Raw genomic sequence first — 6000 nt, forward strand, 5'->3', positions numbered from 1 at the left:
ATAAAATTGAAAGGCAGAAAAATATTAATAAAATATAAATAAAACCATATTCGGACGATGATGACAACAAACTGTTAGATCGCGCGTCACTGCACTTGCCCGCATTCGATGCAATCCCGCTTACAACTGACGATAACTCTCCACCAAGCAGCAATCCACCAGCTCTATTTTTTGAAAACTCGCATCTCCGGCCTTCCGAACACCCACTCACTCTGTACTATCAGAATGTGCGTGGGCTACGCACTAAAACAGATGAAATTTACATGGCGCTCTCATCGTGCGACTATGACATCGTTGTCTTAACTGAAACTTGGCTACACGAGAAAATACTAAACACAGAATTGACTGACGAATACGTTATCTACCGTTGTGATCGAAGCCTCACCACTAGTCAATTCCAGCGTGGTGGTGGGGTGCTGATCGGTGTGAAACGGCACTTGCAGAGCAATATCGTACACGCTGATGATGCTGATCATTTGGAACAAGTAATCGTCCGTGTGGCAGAGGGAAACAGCGCCCTATTTGTGTGCGCAATATACCTTCCTCTCAACACTGAACCAACCGACTGCGAACAACACGGTAAATGCGTCTCTAGGATTTGTGATCAGATGAGGGATCGCGATCGGACAATAGTGTTAGGCGATTACAACCTTCCACTTTTAAACTGGATTTTCGATGAGGATGTTGGATGCTTTATCCCAACCAACGCAGCTTCCGAACAAGAGATTTCGTTACTCGAATCGTTTCTTACAACTGGATTGCAACAAATTAATTATTTGACGAATGTTAACGACAGAATGCTTGATTTGATTTTTGTGAATGACACTGGGAATTTTGAAATTATTGAGCATCGCGCGCCGTTAATCAACGTAGATCGGCATCACAAACCCTTTATAGTTCAGCTTGTTGCATTAAACACGACATCGACTAATCGAGAGCAGGAATACTTTTATGATTTTCGCCAATGCGATTTTGACGATTTGAATAGGAAAATTTCATCAATCGAATGGGCAGAAATTCTCGCAATCGGAACTGTGGACGACGCTGTGAGCAGATTTTATTTAGAGCTGGACACGATCGTCCATCTGAACATACCGCTTCGAAAACCGCAGCGAACAGACGACCCTGCGACCCTGGTGGACCGGGGAGCTGCGAAATTTGCGAAATCGATTGAGGAAGGCACGAAATATTTTCGTTCGAGAAGCGAGGATCTAAAAGCAGTTGTGCGGGAATTAGAGTGCCAATTCAACTCTCTGAACCAAGAATGCTTATATTCGGCAGCGTACAACGAGCAACGGAATTCATCTGAACGTTTTCTACAAAGATACCACATCTACGTCGCCCACCGAGTCCGCAGGCTTATTCTCGTGTTTCTTGCAAAGTGTGTCAGGTAAAAACTCACCACCTTTGAATGAACAATACTTGAGTAGTCTGCCGTCCTTTGATATCAACATGCCTTTAGTATCGTTCAATGAGGAAGATGTGAAAAGTAAGCTGTCCCACATCGATGCTTCGAAAGGTCCAGGTCCCGATAAGCTACAGCCTTTGTTTATCAAAGCATGTTGCTCCTCGCTGGCTCTTCCTTCGACGTTACTCTTCAACCGCTCGCTAAAGGAGGGATGTTTTCAAGAAATGTGCAAGATGGCGGCGATGACTCCTATCCACAAATCAGGTGACACCCACAATGTCGAAAACTACAGAGGTATATCGATCCTCGATTGCGTACCGAAGATTTTTGAGAGTATGCTACTCGACGTCGTATACCCGTCGGTGCACCATATCATCGCAGACGAACAACACGGGTTTGTCAAAAAACGGTCAACTACCACCAACATCATGAGCTACGTGTCCTTTCTCATAGACAAAATCGAAAAACGACAGCAAGTGGACACCATCTACGTCGATTTCTCGAATGCATTTGACCGTGTCCCTCACGCCATCACAGTCGAGAAACTGAAATGATATGGGTTTTCAAATTGGTTAACAGATTGGATTCGTTCGTATCTAACAGGTCGCAAAGCATACGTAAGGGTTGAATCATCAATCTCTGCCCCATTCGCAGTCGCATCTGTGTCCCGCAGGGCAGCCACCTAGGACCACTTCTTTTTGTGCTGTTTGCTCTCGATTTATGCACTGTGATCAAATTCTCTAAAGTGATGTATGCTGACGACTTCAAATTCTTCCGTGTGGTGACATCTCCTGTAGATTGCTGCGCACTACAAATGGATATTGACCGTTTGCTGGACTGGTGCAAGGAAAATGATATGGAGGTGAACATTAGAAAAAGCAACGTACACCCGATTCTGTTTTTGCACGGGGGATGCGTACCGTGTAAAAAAAATACCGTGCAACAAAAATCCGTGTTATTTCGAGAAACCGTGCAAAAAAAATCCGTGTTATTTCGAGAAACCGTGCAAAAAAAGCCGTGTAAAAAAAATCCGTGCAAAAAAAATCCGTGCAAAAACAGAATTGGGTGTAATTACATTCTCGCGATTACAATCAACGTTCGCTTTTGAATACACTATGGGCGATAGCGTGTTGGAGAGAGTTGCATATGTTAAAGATTTAGGAATTACGATCGATGCTAAGCTCAGATTCTCGCAACATATATCATCCGTGACAGCAAAGGCATTTGTAGTTCTGGGTATAATCAGACGCAATACTCAAGCGTTTCGCGATATATACTGTCTCAAATCATTGTATGTATCTCTTGTCGCAGTATATTGGAATACGGCGTCACCGTCTGGGCACCTTACCATGCTGTTCAAATCGCTCGCCTAGAACGTGTACAGAAAACTTTCCTCCGTTTTGCACTTCGTCATCTCCCATGGCGTAACAATCACCATCTCCCTCCTTATGAACAGCGTTGTGCCCTCATAAAGTTGCCTACACTACAGAATCGACGGGAACTTCTTCAACGATTGCTGATATTCGACCTGCTCAACAACAACCTTGACTGCTCCGATCTCTTGGAAAGGCTACGCTTCAACGCACCGGGAAGGTCGACGAGAAGATTCGATTTCGAAGACTTTTACAATAAATAAATAAAATAAATAAAAATAAAAAAATATCTACACTGTAGATTCTACAGATATCGCTAAGCACTTGTTGGGAAAATTCAAGGCTTCTCTCTTGAATGATTACGGGAATTAATGATTGGGTTGAATAAATGAAAATCGAATTGAGAACTTCTTCTTCTTTCTGGCGCTATGTCCCCACTGGGACAAAGCCTGCTTCTCAGCTTAGTGTTCTTATGAGCACTTCCACAGTTATTAACTGAGAGCTTACTATGCCAATGACCATTTTTGCATGCGTATATCGTGTGGCAGGTACGAAGATACTCTATGCCCTGGAAATCGAGAAAATTTCCAACCCGAAAAGATCCTCGACTGGTGGGATTCGAACCCACGACCCTCAGCTTGGTCTTGCTGAATAGCTGCGCGTTTACCGCTACGGCTATCTGTGCCCCGAGAATTGAGAATTATACCATTTGATTACACTAAAGTTTGAATTCTTTGACAGATACGCGTATATCGACCTTAACTGTAAGGTCGTCTTCAAGCTAAGGGTCGTGGCTTTGAATTCCACCGGATCGGGGAACTGTAAAGCTGTCTCGTTTAACGATACTGTGAAAATGAGGCAGATACTTATGTTGCTCCAAACTCTTGTGTCGTCGAATAAAAATAGGCACGGAGCATCCGTTCATACATTCGTGAAGTAGATAAATTGAAACTCAAAATTGATAGATTTTGACTTATTTCAACAGTTTAATTTCTAAGTATTGAGATGATGGTGTTGTTTTCCTAAGAAGAATTATTTTTAGGCTTCATCTAAAATGCTGCCATTAGTCTAGAGTGGGCATTGGATCTAAAACGAAGATGACAGCTTTGATTACCTTCGGTCAAAGACTCAATTCTAGATAAAAAAAAAATCCTATAGCCATAGTGTAGGACAAAACCACCGTGAGTTTATGCCTTGTAATCATCAATTTATACTTTCCAAAGGTTAAAACAACTTCTCAAAGTCAATCCGTCGATCAACTTTTTTCGTCGGAAATCATCAGACGGTGGGTCGCTTGGCAATTGGTTTTCTCTCCCTTTTCCACCCACCGTTACAAGTTTCCATCAACCATTTTTTCCCATCCGAATACGCTGAGCATATCGAACCCCCTTTGGAATAGGCGCATTTGTACAAACGACAGCCGGATCATTTTTCCTTTCCCTCGATACTATTTCCCGAATGAAAACATAGTATGTAGTACAATGGTGCAGTAGTAATAGTAGTGGCTCGAGTACTGGAACGAGATCCATCCACTGTGTTGGTACATCTTGTACTCACGAGTGAGTGAGTGCGTGAAAAGCTCCGCTCCGTCACTCGTTTCACTTTTATCGCGTCCGCTTCAATCACTCAGTCGCACTCACAGACACACCGAAATAGTGTCACATGAAATTTTCATTCTCATTCTTTTCTTCACCCACTTTTCCTCACCAACTAGGTACTGGAGGCAGCAGAAGAAATCGATACAAAAATCCTTGACAAGAAACGGATCACGGTTTTCGCGTTTTTTAATGCCACTTTTTCCAGAACAAGAATTTCCTCCGATGGTAGTTTAAGAATTTGGTTTTTGTATCGATTCACCAGTGAGAAATTTTTTGAACTTTTTCACTCAACGCTGCAAAAATGAAATTTGATAGATAATTGATGTTTTCTGAGAATTTCCTACGTTTCCATTCACTTCGCGTGTGATTGTATTGGTTTTTCTTTTGATTCCAACATTCATTCGATCGAAGATTATGAATTTTTCAGATTCTGCTCTTCCCCATTTTTTCGTCGAGACATTTTTAATCCTACTGAGAAAAAATCACCTTCCACTGAAATTTCCACCTGCACAGCAGTCGATTGATGTCACGTAATCCGTTCTACAAAGCGGGAGCCAAAAACCCGTAAATTCACTTTTCACTCAACTCAGCAGCAATTCATTCAGGAGCTTTGCACGATTTTATCCACTTTTAGGAGCTTCACAATCGTCTCCCCGATAGGAAATGGTTTTTAGTCGACACTTTACCACTTTATAAACCATAAGATTGGCCATTTTCCAGTTTTGAAACTTTCCTCTGACTCACAAACCCAATTCTTCTTCCACATTGGAACGGGATCCTTTTTCTAAGGTTCACTCCACTTTTTGTTCTTCTCTTGGATAAATGGGGTTTTTTTCCTATGCGACACGGATCAAATCCACCGAAATTCACCTATTTCAACGACGTCCAGACGATTTTTCCAACCAGTTTCCGAAACTGGACTGTCTGTAATCCGACCGAACAGTTTTCTTCTGGAGTCCTGCTGCAGCAGCAGACACTTTTTCCTCTGGAAAGAATCCCAAAAATCTCACCAAGAAAAAATCCCTCACAAAGTCAACCGGAGACGTCGTTCTTCATCGGGTTACAAAGCTCAACTGCAACGGACTCTCGCTCGGTGTCTCAGCAGCAGGACTTGGACTCGGTCGAGTAAGAATCTTCAGAAGCAGCCCCCTCGTTCAGTCCCCATTTCTACGCATCGTAATAGGGAGTGAAAGCTTTCGTGGCAACCACCCACTGAGACCACGTGCACTCATTCTCCGGTTCTCATCTCCCTCCCACCAAGAACGTTGTGGACACTCAGAGTCTCAGAGTCTACTGTTCAACTGTGGAGTTGCTAACATTATTCATAGGCGTATTCAGTGCGTATCGTAGCCTTGTGCTGTGCGTACACACATTTTTTCTGCCCTGGGAAGTTTTCAGAAACACATAAAGCCATAAAACAGTACTTTTCAGTGCTACTTTTTTCTCCCTGTTGATTAAAAGTGAAAGCTAGCGGTGGTGGGAGAAAACCTCTTAAAAGGTCACGTCTTCTTTCGTTCATTCACCAAACATGAACTACGAACTAAAAGAAAGGTGAATCTCTGAATTCCCAACTTCCTTCTAAAAAAGTGGGGTTTAAAACTGCCACTAGACATTGCAGGAA

General features: G+C 42.7%; 1 protein-coding gene across 1 annotated transcript in view; it reads right to left on the reverse strand.

Moving 5' to 3' along the window:
• Positions 1–5442, reverse strand: part of LOC5567609 (neurexin-1) — a 571360-nt gene extending 565918 nt beyond the window's left edge. The window contains 1 exon segment of the mRNA XM_021857706.1: positions 4866–5442. The gene's annotated coding sequence lies outside the window, so the exon portion shown is untranslated.
• Positions 5443–6000: the final 558 nt, after the last annotated feature.

Source organism: Aedes aegypti, chromosome 1, assembly GCF_002204515.2.
Source record: "Aedes aegypti strain LVP_AGWG chromosome 1, AaegL5.0 Primary Assembly, whole genome shotgun sequence".
Taxonomy (NCBI): domain Eukaryota; kingdom Metazoa; phylum Arthropoda; class Insecta; order Diptera; family Culicidae; genus Aedes; species Aedes aegypti.